Raw genomic sequence first — 15,220 nt, 5'->3', positions numbered from 1 at the left:
AAAATCCATTAATATACAAACTTGCTTGCTGGTGCTTCACATTTGATATTTGTTCTGTGCGGCGGTGAACTTCCGAACCGTTCTAGCAGATGGCAGAGCCGTAGTACAGCGTCAAAATGGCGTCTACATACGAGCCACGTTACAAGCAGCGTGCTGTGATTGAATTTTTGTGTGCAGGAAATGAAACCGTGGTGAACCTCCACAACCGTTTGTGTGCAGTGTATGACGATACTGCAGTTAATAGGAGTAGAGTTGGGCGATGCGTAAAGAACATTACAGCCTCAGAAAATGCAGAAACAGAGCTCCATGATCAGCCACGCTCAGGACGTCCTGTCAGAGCCACTGCTCCAGACGCGTTGAATCCTGCGGATGCCATTATTCGTGCAGACCGGCGCATCACGACTCGACAATTGGCTCTACAGTTGTCGGTCATTATTGGAAGTGCGTCTGCTATGATCTAAAATCTCGGCTGATCAAAGAGGTGCTATTTCTGTACAAAACATTATCAAGGGCACCTGCACATAGGTCGTAAGTTGGTTCAAGGGGAAATAAAGCTTTACTCCCGTAGTGCAGGTCTACTCTAAGGGACACAACTACAATGCGTGGTCCGAGACTCCTGCTTCGCCGTCTTTGCGCTGCAAATGCCGTTTCCGGCCACTGTGCTCTCACATTCTAGGCCATTTCATTAACGAACACTGTATCACTGTAATTATCTTCTCAAGAGCTATGGATTGCTATTATGAAAAGTACACGGTTACATTCAGAAAAATGAGATTATTTCAGTATCGAAGTTAATACCAGTGCTAAAAATATTAACAAAACAAAAACGTTCGTACCACTCTAACCACTTTTCCGAAAACCGCGTTTCCATGTGCGCAGCCCTTCATCAACTGAAAGTAGTATTACTCCAGAATGAGATTTTTCACTCTGCAGCGGAATGAGCGCTGATATGAAATTTCCTGGCAGATTAAAACTGTGTGCCGGACCGAGACTTGAACTCGGGACTTCTGCCTTTCGCGGGTAAAGGTCCCGAGTTCCAGTCTCGGTCCGGCACACATTTTTAATCTGCCAGGAAGTTTCAGTGGTATTACGTCTTACCTGAGACTGTATGGGTGTGTGTGTGAGGGGTGTGTGTGTGAGGGGGGGGGAGCGAGAGCATGGGGCGGTGGATTAATGGATTAGATATGGAAATAGTGGAAATGTTAGACCGATAGCATATAGCAAAACGAAACGCACATTGTGGTGATAATAAAGATGAATCTGGTGATGTTGACACACTTTCAAGCATTATTTTATCTTGTAAACCTTGTGTTTTCTCACATTTCTCACCTTACTTTGGTCTTGTTAAATGTCGATGCATCCGCTGGTTCATGACTCTTTTTTTCGATACCTGAAGATATATCGTGCAGATTCACACACACACACACACACACACACACACACAGTCAGAGAGAGAGAGATGACAATTACAGCAGGAGAGTTCTTTATGGACGTGATGCACAGGTAATAGATAATACAACGACAAAAATGCAATTTTGCAAAACAACACAGAAAAAAGTAAAAAACGGTAGCTTTTTAGTGGCTGGTAAACATGCCCCGTTTAATCAGCTGCGATGGCGGGACTTGAATAATTACAAGTTAATTAGAGAACGTGCGTCCACAACAGCTCGCATCGCAGATCGCGTGTACTTTTGAACTTTATCTGCCGCCGCCGCCGCCGCCGCTGTAGTTTGATATTCGGCGGCACATGATATCGACAACAATGCGCGAGCCAGATATCGGTATGCGGCTTGGTTTGACGTGTGTGTGCACGCGCTCTCGTGTTTGTGCGAGACCACATTCATTACTGCGCACGTTGCGGCACCAAATTTGCCCCGGAATCCGCCGATCGCGCTGGTGCAAATAATTCTGCGGCAGCAGCCGGAAGCTGCGGCGGTGAACACGCGACCGAAGTCTGCACGCGCAGGTCTCATCGGTGTGTAGTGAACGTTTTCACCTGGTGAGGGTGGTAACGGGGGTCGATTGTGTGTAATGAGATTTGAAGTGTACCGGACGCAAAATCCAGGGGTTGCATTTGAAGTTCTATAAGGCTGCAAAACAGCAATAACTGACATCACAATAAGCGATTCAGTTGTAGACTAACCGACATTTCTGAAGACAGCAATAAAACAATTGTAGTAGACGAACATATGTAACAGAAAAGAAATCTTGGGTGATGGAAGTGCCAAATGTTTCAAATGGCTCTGACCCCTATAGGACTTAATATCTGAGGTCATCAGTCCCCTAGAACTTAGAACTACTTAAACCAAACCAACCTAAGGACATCACACACATTCATGCCACAGGCAGGATTCGAACCTGCGACCGTAGCGGTCGCGCGGTTCCAGCCTGACGCGCCTAGAACCGCTTGGCCACTGCGGCTGGTGTCGGAAGTGGCACCAAAGTTAGTGTCATTCTCTGACAAATGATGATAGGAACAGAAACACGGTAACAAATCAAAAGCTGAGATGCTTAACTCTGTTGTCAAATATTCCTGCCCCAGTTTAATCCTTGTACACTGAGACTAGTGAGGACTTCCTGCTTGGATGTCGAAAAGAGGACAAGAGAAAACACTCCAACTGACAGAAAACACGAAGAAGTTGTTCTGGCGACGAGACTAATGCATCGGTACAGTGGTACGAGACATATAGCCAAGGAATGTGGAATCAGCGAGTCAAACAAGTAGTCATAGAATGATATTTTCACTCTGCAGCGGAGTATGCGCTGATATGAAACTTCCTGACAGATTAAAACTGTGTGCCGGACCGAGACTCGAACTCGGGCCCTTTGCCTTTCGCGGTCAAGTGCACACAGTTTTAATCTGTCAGGAAGTTTCATATCAGCCCACACTCCGCTGCAGAGTGAAAATCTCATTCTGGAAACATCCCCTGGGCTGTGTCTAGGCCATGTCTCCGCATATCCTTTCTTTCAGGAGTGCTAGTTCTGCAAGGTTTGCAGGAGAGCTTCTGTAAAGTTCGGAAGGTAGGAGACGAGGTACTGGCAGAAGTAAAGCTGTGAGGACGGGGCGTGAGTCGTGCTTGGGTAGCTCAGTTGGTAGAGCACTTGCCCGCGAAAGGCAAAGGTCCCGAGTTCGAGTCTCGGTCCGGCACACAGTTTTAATCTGCCAGGTAGTTTCAAGTTTTCATAGCTCTTAAAGTATGCATTTTAAATCCCATGTTTACCAGATCATTTTTTCTGTTCTGGTTCATACTTCCTCTTCCCAAATTGTGCAAAGCAAAGGCTTTGCAGTAGAAGAGATTTGTTCCTTAGTATCGAAGATGAACAAACACTCATACCTCTTAAAATACGCCTTTTTGTCCCATGTTTGCCTGACATTTCTTAATTACTTCTGTAAAAGGTTTACTCAGTTTGGTGTAGAGATAGCGTCTTTGATTAATAATGAAAACGTTCTTGGTCCCCGGTTCGAAACCCGCCAATGCTTAAATAATGATCAATAATTAGCATTGGCAGCAGAAGGCTTCCGGCATAAGAAGTCACCCTCATTCAGCCAACGGCCTTGTCAAAGAGGGCGCTGGAGCAGACAGAGGTTCAGGACACTTTCCTCTCCTTGGTGTGGGAAACTGCCACTAAAGATGGCAGAATCAACAATGGTAAACGGCTTTAGCATGCAGAAGGCAATAGAAACCACTGCTTCTAAGACACATAGCGTGTATCCACAGGATATGTGGCCTTTAATTGAAAAGGTGTCATGATTACCTGTCATTTGGAAAAGATTCCGGAATAGTCCCCCATTAGGGAAGGGACTGCCAAGGGGGAGGTAACTACGATAAAAAGCCTGAATAACTAACGAAAGGATAACGTTCTATGAGTTGGAGCGTGGAATGTCTGAAGCTTGGATGTGGTAGGAAGTTAGAAAATCTGAAAAGAGAAATGTAAAGGTTCAATCTAGATACAGTAGGGATCAGTGAAGTGAAATGGAAGGAAGACCAGGATTTCTGGTCAGATGAGTACAGGGTAATAAAATCAGGGGCAGAAAATGGTATAATGCGACTCGGATTTGTTTTGAATAGGAAGGTAGGGCATAGAGTGTGTTACTGTGAACAGTTCAGTTCTGGGTTATTCTTATCAGAATCGACAGCAAACCACCACCGACAACGATAGTACAGGCATACATGCCGACGTCGCAAGCTGAAGATGAAGAGATAGAGAAAGTATATCAGGATATTCAAAGGGTAATGCAGTACGTAAAGGGAGATGAAAGTCTAATAGTCATGGGGGACTGCCTTGCAGTTATAGCAGAATATGGGATTGAGACAAGGAATAAGAAAGGAGAACGGTTAATTGAATTCTGTAATCAGTTTCAGCTAATAATAACGAATACTCTGTTCAAGAATCACAAGAGGAGGAGGTATACTAAGACGGGGTAATGCGGGAAGATTTCAGTTAGATTACATCGTGGTCCGGCGAAGATTCCGTATTCAGATACCAGATTATAAGGTGTGCTCAGGAGCAGATATAGACTCAGATCACAATGTGATGAAGAGTCGGCTGAAGTTTAAGAGATTAGTCTGGAAGAATCAATACGTAAAGATGTGGGATACAGAAGTACGTAGGTATGGCGATATATGCTTGAACTTCTATTCATACCGCAGTAAGTAATAGTTCGGTAGGCAGTACGGTTGAAGAGGAATGGAAATATCTAAAAAGGTAAATCGCAGAATCTGGTAAACAAAACATTGGTACAAAGAAGGTAACTGCGAAGAAACCATGTAAAAAGAAGAAATACTTCAGTTGATCGATGAAAGAAGGAAGTGCAGGGAAGGTAAGAGGAAATGACTGCAGGAAAAATGTGTAGAAATAGAAAGAGAAGTGATTGTCTGAAGAACTGAATCAGCATATAGGAAAGTCAAAACAACCTTCGGTGAAAGTAAAAGCAAGGGAGAAAGATTTGTCTGATGTGATAGAAGGAAACATAGGAGTCTATTTATAAGAGGTAGGGGTCCAGTATTGTAGAATCAAAATTTGAGAGATCGTCGGAGGAATAAGGCCAAATAGTTGAATGGATGAATAATATTCCATCAGAATTTCTAAAATCATTAGGAAATGTGGCAACAAAACGACTATTCAGGTTGGTGTGTAGAATGAATGAGCCTGGCGATATACCATCTGGAAAAATATCTTCCATATTACTGCGAAGACTTCAAGAGTTGACACGTGCGAGCATAGTCGCACAATTAGCTTAACTACTCATGCATCCAAGTTGGTGCCAAAAATAATATACACAAGAACAGAAAAGAGAATTGGGGATGTATTAGATGATCATAGTTTTGCTGTTCAGAGGATTTTTCCACCTGGGAAAAGGCTTCGAAATTGTCAAAAATTAAAGATGTTCGAAATTCTGAGAAAAATTTGGGTAAGCTATAGGGAGGGACAAATAATATACAATATGTACAAGAGCGAAGAGGGAATAATGAGAGTGTATTACGAAGAACAAAGTGCTCGGATAAAAAAGAGTATAAGACAGAGATGTGGTTTCGCCCTACTATTTAATCTGTACACCGAAGAAGCAGTGATGGAAATAAAAGAAATATTTGGGAGTGGAATTAAAATTCTAGGTGAAAACATATCAATGATACGATTTGCTGATAACATAAATATTCTGAGTGAAAGTGAAGATAAATTACATGATCTTCTGAATGGAATGAACAGTCTATTGAATGCAAAATATGTATTAGAGTAAATCGAAGAACGACAAAATAATGAGAAACAGCAGAACTGAGAACAGCTAGAAAATTAACATTAGAATCGATGATCGCGAAGTAGAGGAAGCAAAATGACCAGTGACGAACACAGCAAGGAGGACATTAAAAGCAGATTTGCACTGGCAAAAAGGGCATTCCTGGCCAAGAGAAGCTTCCTAGTATAAAACATAGGCTCAATATGAGGAAGAAATTTCTGAGAATGTACGTTTGCAGCACAGCGTTGTATGGTAGTGAAGTATGGACTATGGGAAAACAGGCACAAATAGAATAGAAGCATTTGAGATGTGGTGCAGACGAGTTTTGAAAATTAGATGGACTGATGAGGGAAGGAATGAGAAGCTTCTGCTCAGAATCGGAGAGGAAAGGAACATGTGGAAAACACTGATAAGGACGAGGGACAGGATGCTAGGACATCTGTTAAGACGTGAGGGAATGACGTCCATGGTACTAGAGGGAGCTGTAGAGGGCAAAAACAGTAGAGGAAGGCGGAGAGTGGAATACATCCGGCAAATAATTGGGAACGTTGGTTGCAAGTGCTGCTATGAGTTGAAGAAGTTGGCAGAGAAGAAGAAATCGTAGCCGGCCACATCAAAACCGGCCAAAAGGCATAAGACCCAAAATAAAGGATAAAACAGAAGCTGAAAGAAATAACTCAGACACTGGTGTTGAGAAACAGCTGAAATCGTTGAAACTGAGCAAAATTGCAGATCCAAATGAAATCCTTATCACGCTCTACACTGAATTTGCGGATGCGTTAGACGCTCTTCTATGTCGTAGATCCTCCGAACAAACAACACAGCTCTGTGGTTAAAAGAAAGCACTGAGCACTCCCCCCCCCCCCCCCCCCCCCGTCTACAAGAAGGGTAGTAGAAGTGATCCACAAAACTACCGTCCAGTATTCTTGACATCGATTTGTTGTCGAACCTTAAATATATTCTCAACATAAACATCACGAGGTTTCTCGAAAAGAATGGCCTCCTGCATGTCAACGAGCCTGGATTCCGAAAACATAAATGGCTCTGAGCGCTATAGGACTTAACATGTGAGGTCATCAGTCCCCTAGAACTTAGAACTACTTAAACGTAAGTAACCCAAGGACATCACACACATCCATGCCCGAGGCAGGCTTCGAACCTGCGACCGTAGCGGTCGCGCGGTTCCAGACTGATGCGCCTAGAACCGCTCGTCCACAACGGCTGCGAAACATAAGTCATGTGAATCGCAACTCACTCTATTCTCACATGATGTTCTGAAAGCGTTTGATCAAGGCAACCAGGTAGATGTAGTACTTCTTGATTTGCGAAAAGCATTTGACTCAGTACCGCAACTAAACTTACTGTCAATAGTACGATCATATGGGGTATAAAGTGAAATTTGTTGCTAGATTGAGGACTTTTTGATAGGCAGGACACAGCATGTCATCTTGGATGGAGTATCATCGTTAGATGCAGAATTAACTTCAGATGTGCCCCAGTGAAGTGTGTTCGGACCCCTGCTGTTAATGTTGTATATTAGTGACCTGCAGGTGATGCAGTTATATATAATGAAGTGCTGCTTGAAAAAAACTGCATAAACATTCAATTAGATCATGATAAGTTTTCATAGTGGTACAAAGATTGGAAAGTTTCTTTAAATGTTCAGAGATGTGGAACTGTGGGCTTCAACAAACGAAAAAACCTTGGATCCTGTGATTATAATATCAGTGAGTCTCCGCTGGAATCGGCCAGCTTATACAAATACCTTTGGAGGCGTTTTAAATGGAATTTACGCAAAGACTCAGTCGTGGGTAAAGCAGGTGGTAGACTTCGGTTGTTCTTACAGTGCTAGGGAAGTGCAACCAGTTTACAAGAGAGATTGCTTACAAATCACTTGCGTGACCCATTCTGGAATATTTATAAATTGTATGGGATCCTTATCAAGTAAGAGTAACAGGGGATTGTGAACGTATACAGAGAAGGACAGCACGAATGGTCACATGTTTGTTTCATCCGTGGGAAAGTGTCACAGAGATATCGAAGGAACTGAACTGGTAGACTCTGGGAGACAGACGTAAGCTACAGCGAGGAAGTCTAGTAAAAAGTTCAAGAACCGTCTTCAGATCATGACTCGAGGAATATACTACGATGACCTACGTATTCCTCACACAGGGACCGTGAGGACAAGATTAGTATAATTACAGCACGCGCGGAGGCATTCGAACAATCGTTCTTCCCGAGCTCTAGACGGGTGTGGAAGGCGAAGATACTCTCAGAAATGGCACAATGGGGCGTATGCTCTGAAACGCACTTCTCGGTGGTTTACAGAGTATAGATATAGATGTAGGTGTTGAAGAAGAACTTCATTTTATCGGCGAAAGAAGGAAGTACAAAAATTGACACACACCGTGGTTACGGTTACTACAAGCCACACCACAAGTTGGGAAACGGGGCCAAATTTCTAGTAGTTTACTGTCGAGTTAAGATTTTCACAAATGTTTTATTCGTATATTACACAAACTAGCAGTACGGAAATAAACAGCCTTTTAAACACGCCGCTAACGCCAATCAAGTAATTTGTAGCAATACAACAATTTAAAAAAACTTAAAGAACATTAGTAAACCGGCTACTAAAGTAAATACAGAACTTTAGTGATAAATTACGGTGAGGTAGTGAAGCTACCAACACTGCCATTAAATAAAAATTAAATAAGTCTCAGCAAACACACGAAAATGGCAATCAAAGGAATTTACAAACTTTGAGGAATTTTAAAAAATTTTAAACAAAAGTGTCCTGGAATATCATTAGAAAATAACAGATATGACGGACCCGCGTAAGGCGGCCACAAATCACCCTCTCAGGGAAGCTCAGGCTAGACAGAATACTGACCAATTTAAATACGCCCGTAAACACAATTGCCACTCTCAGGTTGGTCACTGCACCGACTTTTAGCCAGCGAAAACTTGTAATAAGATGGCTTAACTTGCTGACAGAATTACAGCTAACCTCGTGCAAGGAAACATTATACCACACAGTCCAGTATGAGCGACCACATGATGAACCAACAAGAACCCACGACAGAATAGCGAAACAATTGAACTACCAAAACTACACCTTCCATTGGACAGTAACGAGAGGAGGAGAGAAGATCACTGTTTTCAATTACACCAGTGCCAGGGACAGGAAACCCGGTCGCCGGAGGCCACAAGGCAGAAGAGATGATGGTTAGACAAATTATTACGTAATGATTAAACCGTCCACGAACTTAACTTGGAATTATGCTTGAACAGGCAGTACACGACCTCCGATGGCAAGGATCCACACATCCGACCGCGCACGCGTCGCCAGCGTACCCAACATGCCAAGGTCACACGACAACACGCTCTGTCACCGGAGTTCACGTCTTCTCTGCAACGTTGACGGTTAGTGACCGCGCCTTCATGTTACGTGTCTCCTTTTAACTCCAGTGTTAAACGGAGCATTTAAAGAGGCTTGTTAACGTCACACCAAGTCGAAATGAACAGCAACTACTCGTGGGGCATTCTGTATACAACCAACACGCGGGGAGCTCTTCCGTCAACTCGACCCGCTCGTTACACACAACCGACATACAGCACGTGGTGACTCGGTACAACCGACCACGCCTGCTTCGCGCTGGAGAGCCACACTGCCCTCCCGTGTCCACCACACTCTCTGGGCGCCCCTACATCCGCGCCACCACACGAGGTTACAACCGGTCAAAGAGCTCACTTCCTCCATAGCAGTTTCCCGGAAGCAAAAACGCAGAGATTGATAGCAGAGGGAAAAGACAACCAAGCAGCCACTTAATGACATACAACATATGAAACAAACATGTCAGGGGAAGAAAAGGAAAACCAATGCAATCTAAACACAAGGTGTAGCACGAGTCGATACACGGCTCAAAAATGTTAAGAAAAAGACAGCAATACAGCAGTACAAGTCACTTGAGGATCAAATAGAGGATATGGAAAGAAGCTGAGTGGGAATTCCCTGAGGAAAAATGTTAAAAAATTTAAGAAGAAACGGTCGTTGTAAAGAATGATTCAGAATATACAAGAGTCAAAGTAACCGTTGCTGAAATCAAAAGCGAAGCCCTCAACATTAAAATCGGAATGGGAATTTCACTATTAACCCAGAAGATACGGGTTCTTTGTAGGTCACTACGTGGGGTAGAACTGTATGATAATGAAGTGGGAGAAGATATGGGAGACAAAGGGCATACAGTATTGAATCTTAACAGAGCCTTGGAAGATTTGTGATCAATTAAAGTGGGAGGCATTTGTAGTATTCTTTTAGAATTTCGGAAGGCCTTGGTGATGGTCACAAGAAAATGACTGTTCAGGTTCAATCGTAAAATCTATGAGTCTGCAGATATATCATGAGACACTCTCAAGAATGCCAGACATACAACGGCGAAGGTATCAAGAGCCAGTAAGTGTGCAATAGTTATCACACAGTCGGATTAACAGCACGTTCATCCAATTCGTCGAAAAAACTATGTACGGGGGAAGAAAATTGAGTTTCTCTTGGATGCCAACTAGTCTGTTATTATTGAGACTAAACCACTATAGACGTAGCTCTGACATTGCAGGTGATAATTTAAGCAAGAATTAAGAAAAATCAGTATAGATTCGTAGAATTTAGCGTCTTACAAAAGGTATTCGACAATGTAAAACTGCGCAATACGTTTGAAATTCCAATAATAATAGATAGAACTTTAAGTAAGGACTAGTAGTAAACCAGCTGTACAAAACCAGATTGTAAATGAAGAATTGAAGACAGAAAATGATGTGTTTGCGTTAATAAGGGTAAAAAAACAGGGATGTAGTATTTCGCCCCTACTGCTTAATGTAAACTGAGGTGTGAAGACATGGGATAGAGATATGCAAATATACAGATGGCGGTAATATCGTGTACAGAATGTTGGTTTGTTGGTGGGATTAGGGGGTAGAGGAACCAAACTACGGGGTCATCAGTCCCTTTATCAACATTCAAAATGTTCTCGAGTTAAAAACAGTCCCAAAGGCAGTCGGGGAAGGTAAAAGGCGTAAAACTACATCGAACCGCACTGAAGGACAAAATGAAAGAAGCTAGCAGAAAAGGAGAAAACGTACACTAAATAGAAGTAGAAGTGGAAAGTATTAAAATGATATAGCAGATGGCCTGGGCTGACTGGTCACAAAATTAAAAAAAAAAACGAGCCAGCCACAGTGCAACACACCAAAATCTCAACTCTGAAAGACAAGGGTAGAGGAACACAGAAAGGACGAACACCAAGGTGAACAAACAGCAAAGAAAGTATGAGGAAGAGTGTAAATGGAGGGAGGGTGGAAGAGTGAGTGAGAGGGCCAGACGTCCACCCTTAGAGTGAATAAAACATCGACCATTGAGGCATTGTCGCCCAACACCATTGGTAGCGTGTCAAAAGGGTTAGAAGTTGGCCACAGAGTGGCTAAAATTTGGCAGTCGAACAAGATGTGAACGACAGTCATACGGGAGCCACAGTCACACTGAGATCACGACAGAGCAGGTGACCATGTGTTAGCCATGTATGGCCAATGCACAGCAAGCAAAGGACAAAAGAGTCCCTGCAAATGGCTTGCATAGAAGACTGAAACAGATTCGTTTTATCTTTGTTAATACGGAGTTTATTTGGGGTACTGAGGGTGCAACATTCACTATCCCAGAGCGCGAAAACCTAACATCAGAAGACCGCTCGAACATCAGTCTCCAGCAGTCCGTTCTTCAGAGTTGGTTTACTGGTAGCCTGTTTGGCCAGGCTGTCAGCAAGTTCATTTCCCGGTATCCTGACATGTCCTGCGGTCCAAATGAAGGTCACTAAAGCCCACTGTTTCCAAGGGCATAAACAGACTCTTGGATAGTCATTACCAAAGGATGGCGAGGGAAGCACTGGTCGAGACATTGCAGGCTGCTTAAGGAGTCACTGCACATGACGTAGGACGCACCAGTTCAGGAGCAGAACCTCTGAAGAATGTGATAGACGGTTACCATATCTACAGTGAAAACACTGCAGCCATCTGGCAAGGAGCATATTTATGGATGTCCAATGAGAGCGTAAGCGAAGCCTTCAAGACCATCTACCATTGGTCTACCAGTCTCAGACCTGAAACCTGACGAAAATAGAAAAAAATTGCAAGCAGAGGACCGCAGGTTGAACTGAGCCTTTAGGGCCTTGTGATAGGTGAAGACGAAGGTGCAGCCAAGGCGTGGATCATGGAGGTGTACATAAGCGACCCGCAGGAAAGGTGGCAGAAGGAAAGTTTTGAGTTCAGTAAGACATGACCAGACTGTAATAGGAATCCGTTGTTGTGGGAGATGGACCGCCTTATTAGTGAAAAGGAGACATTAATTTGGTTAGGCGAACTATTAGGCAACGGCCTTGCCACAGTGGATACACCGGTTCCCGTGCGATCACCGAAGTTAAGCGCTGTCGGGCGTGGCCGGCGCTTGGATGGGTCACCATCCCGCCGCCACGTGCTGTTGCCATTTTTCGGGGTGCACTCAGCCTCGTGATGCCAATTGAGGAGCTACTCGACCGAATAGTAGCGGCTCCGGTCAAAGAAAACCGTCTTAACGACCGGGAGAGCGGTGTGCTGACCCCATGCCCCTCCTATCCGCATCCTCACCTGAGGATAATACGGCGGTCGGATGGTCCCGATGGGTCGCTTGCGGCCTGTAGACGGAGTTAGTTTTTTTAGTTTTAGTTAGGCGAACTATTAATTTAGGCGGTATAGTTTGCAAGCAATAGTTGCCACTTGAGCTACAATGGAGGAACGCCAGCTTCCACGAGGAAGCTGTTCACTGGGCTCGTTCAGAAAGCTCTTGTCGCAATCCAAACTCCACCGTGAAGGATAGGGTCCAGCAGAAGCAGTGCAGAGGGCAGTGCTGGACCATACACCAGGCTCCCATAGTCAATATGGGACCGTACGAAGATTTGTACAGCTGTAGCACTGTGCCGGCCGCTGTGGCCGAGCGGTCCTAGGTACTCCACTACGGAACCACGTGGCTACTAGGGTCGCAGGTTCAAATCCTGCTTCGGGTATGGATGTATGTGACGTCCTTAGGTAAGTTAGGGTTACGTTGTTCTAAGTCTAGGGTCCTGATGACCTCAGATGTTCAGTCCCATAGTGATTAGAGCCACTTGAAACATTTGTAGCAGTGTAGGGCGATTAGCACCCCAGTCGATGTGGCTCAGATGCCGCTGGCACTTCTCCTTAGGCTGACGAAGATGGGAAAGCCAAATTAAGTGGGTGTCAGCCACAAAAATCAGTAAGTCTCCAATTCATTTAGTTGTTGGTCATCGATGTAAAGTTCTGGGTGGGCCTGGACAGTACGACAACAACAGAAGTGAATGACGCAAGTCTCGCTGGCCCAAAATTGGAAGCTGCGAGTGAGGGCACATGACTGCATCTTTTGTATGGCTCACGCCAGCCAGCATTGAGCCACATCAGTGGAAGTGGAGCAGAAGGAAATAAAAATGTCGTCGTCACATGTGAAGGGAGATGCTGAGGACCCTATTGCCAGTGCAAGACCATTAATGGCAATTAAAAGTAGTGTGACACTCAGGACAGAGCTCTGTGGGACACCATTGGATATGTGGTGCACTGTGGGAAGCACTGACACTAATTCTGAAAGTGCAGTGCGACGAGAAGTTATGTATAAAAATTGGGAGTGGGCCCCAGAGACCTCACTCATACTGATTAGCGAGAATGTGGTGTAGCCAAGTGGTATCATAGGTATTTTGACCAATCAAAGTAGATTGCTATAAGGTGTTGTCGCCAGGAAAAGGCCAATCGAATGGTATCATCCAGGTGGACCAATTTGTCGATGGTGGAGCACACTTGGCGAAAACATTCCTGGGACAGGGCCAGAAGACCCCCAGACACAAGGAGCCAGTATAACCGTTGGCTCACAGTACGTTCAAGCAGCTTGCACAGAATGTTGGTGAGGCTGATGGGACGACAGCTATCGACATCTAGTGTATTCTTACCAGGCATTAGCACTGGGATGATGATACTTTGCCGCCATTGCGATGGGAATTCGCCATCTCTCCAAATGCTTTGAAGATGACAAGGAAGTGGGGCTGGTAAGCTTCTGACAGAGGTTTAAGCATTTGGAAATAGATGCGGCCTTCTCCAGGGGGTATGTCAGGACTCGGCAAGAGCACATAGATCTTCCCATTCACTGGGTTAGGTTAGGTTAGTGTTGTTTAACGTCCCGTCGACAACGAGGTCATTAGAGACGGAGCGCTAGCGCGGGTTAGGGAAGGATGGGGAAGGAAATCGGCCGTGCCCTTTGAAAGGAACCATCCCGGCATTTGCCAGAAACGATTTAGGGAAATCACGGAAAACCTAAATCAGGATGGCTGGAGACGGGACTGTTCCCATTCACTGAAGGGAGCATTGTATGGCTCATGGTGGTGTGCAGCAAAAGATAGATGTTGTCATTCCACCCATAGTTTGAGGAGATGAAAGGCGAGGCTGTAATTCTGAGACACAGAGGTGCAAGCGTAATGCTCAGCGAAACACTCTATGATTATTTCTGGATTGGCAGATACACCTCCATGTATGGAAATCCCAGGTACACCGGCAGGGGTCTGATAGCCATAAAGGCTTCAGAGCTTGGTCCAAACACAAGGAGAGGTTCATGTTCCAGGGATGGAGATGTATCATTCCCAACACACCTGCTTCCATCGTTTCATGAGTAGGTGGTTCAGGGCAAGGTGTCATGTGAAGGCAGCGAGGTTCTCCAGGGATGGGTGGCGCTTACGATGTTGGATGGTCTTTAATCGTCGCAGCAATATCGAGGGACCACAAGGCTGGTGCAACCTGAGGAACAAGATATTCCCGATTCAACTGCGGCAACAAAATAATTTAAATAGTTCTCAGCACTATGGGACTTGACATTTGAGGTCTTCAGTCCCCTAGAACGTACAACTACTTAAACCTAACTAACCTAAGGACATCACACACATCCATGCCCGAGGCAGGATTCGAAGTTGCGATCGGAGTGGTCGAGCGGTTCCAGACTGAAGCGCTTAGAACCGCTCGGTCACTCCGGCCGGCAACTGCGGCAACATAGTAGTGATGGTGTTGATCATCTCATCGATGTTGCTTTGCTACAGAGATTCAAAGAGCTGAAAGCATCGTCGGCCGGAGTGACCAAGCGGTTCTAGGCGCTACAGTCCGGAACCGCGCGACCGCTACGGTCGCGGGTTCGAATCCTGCCTCGGGCGTGGATATGTGTGATGTCCTTCGGTTAGTTAGGTTTAAGTAGTTCTAAGTTCTAGGGGACTTATTACCTCAGCAGTTGAGTCCCATAGTGCTCAGTGCCATTTGAACCATTAGAGCTGAAAGCATCCATCAGCTTTGGTAAGAGACCATCTGAGCAAGGGTCCAGACAAGTGATGCTCAGGTAGGGACAGGAAGAGTGGGAAGTGG

The sequence above is a fragment of the Schistocerca nitens genome, chromosome 10, assembly GCF_023898315.1.
Source record: "Schistocerca nitens isolate TAMUIC-IGC-003100 chromosome 10, iqSchNite1.1, whole genome shotgun sequence".
In the NCBI taxonomy this organism is placed as follows: domain Eukaryota; kingdom Metazoa; phylum Arthropoda; class Insecta; order Orthoptera; family Acrididae; genus Schistocerca; species Schistocerca nitens.
Note: the sequence above shows the minus strand (reverse complement) of the source record.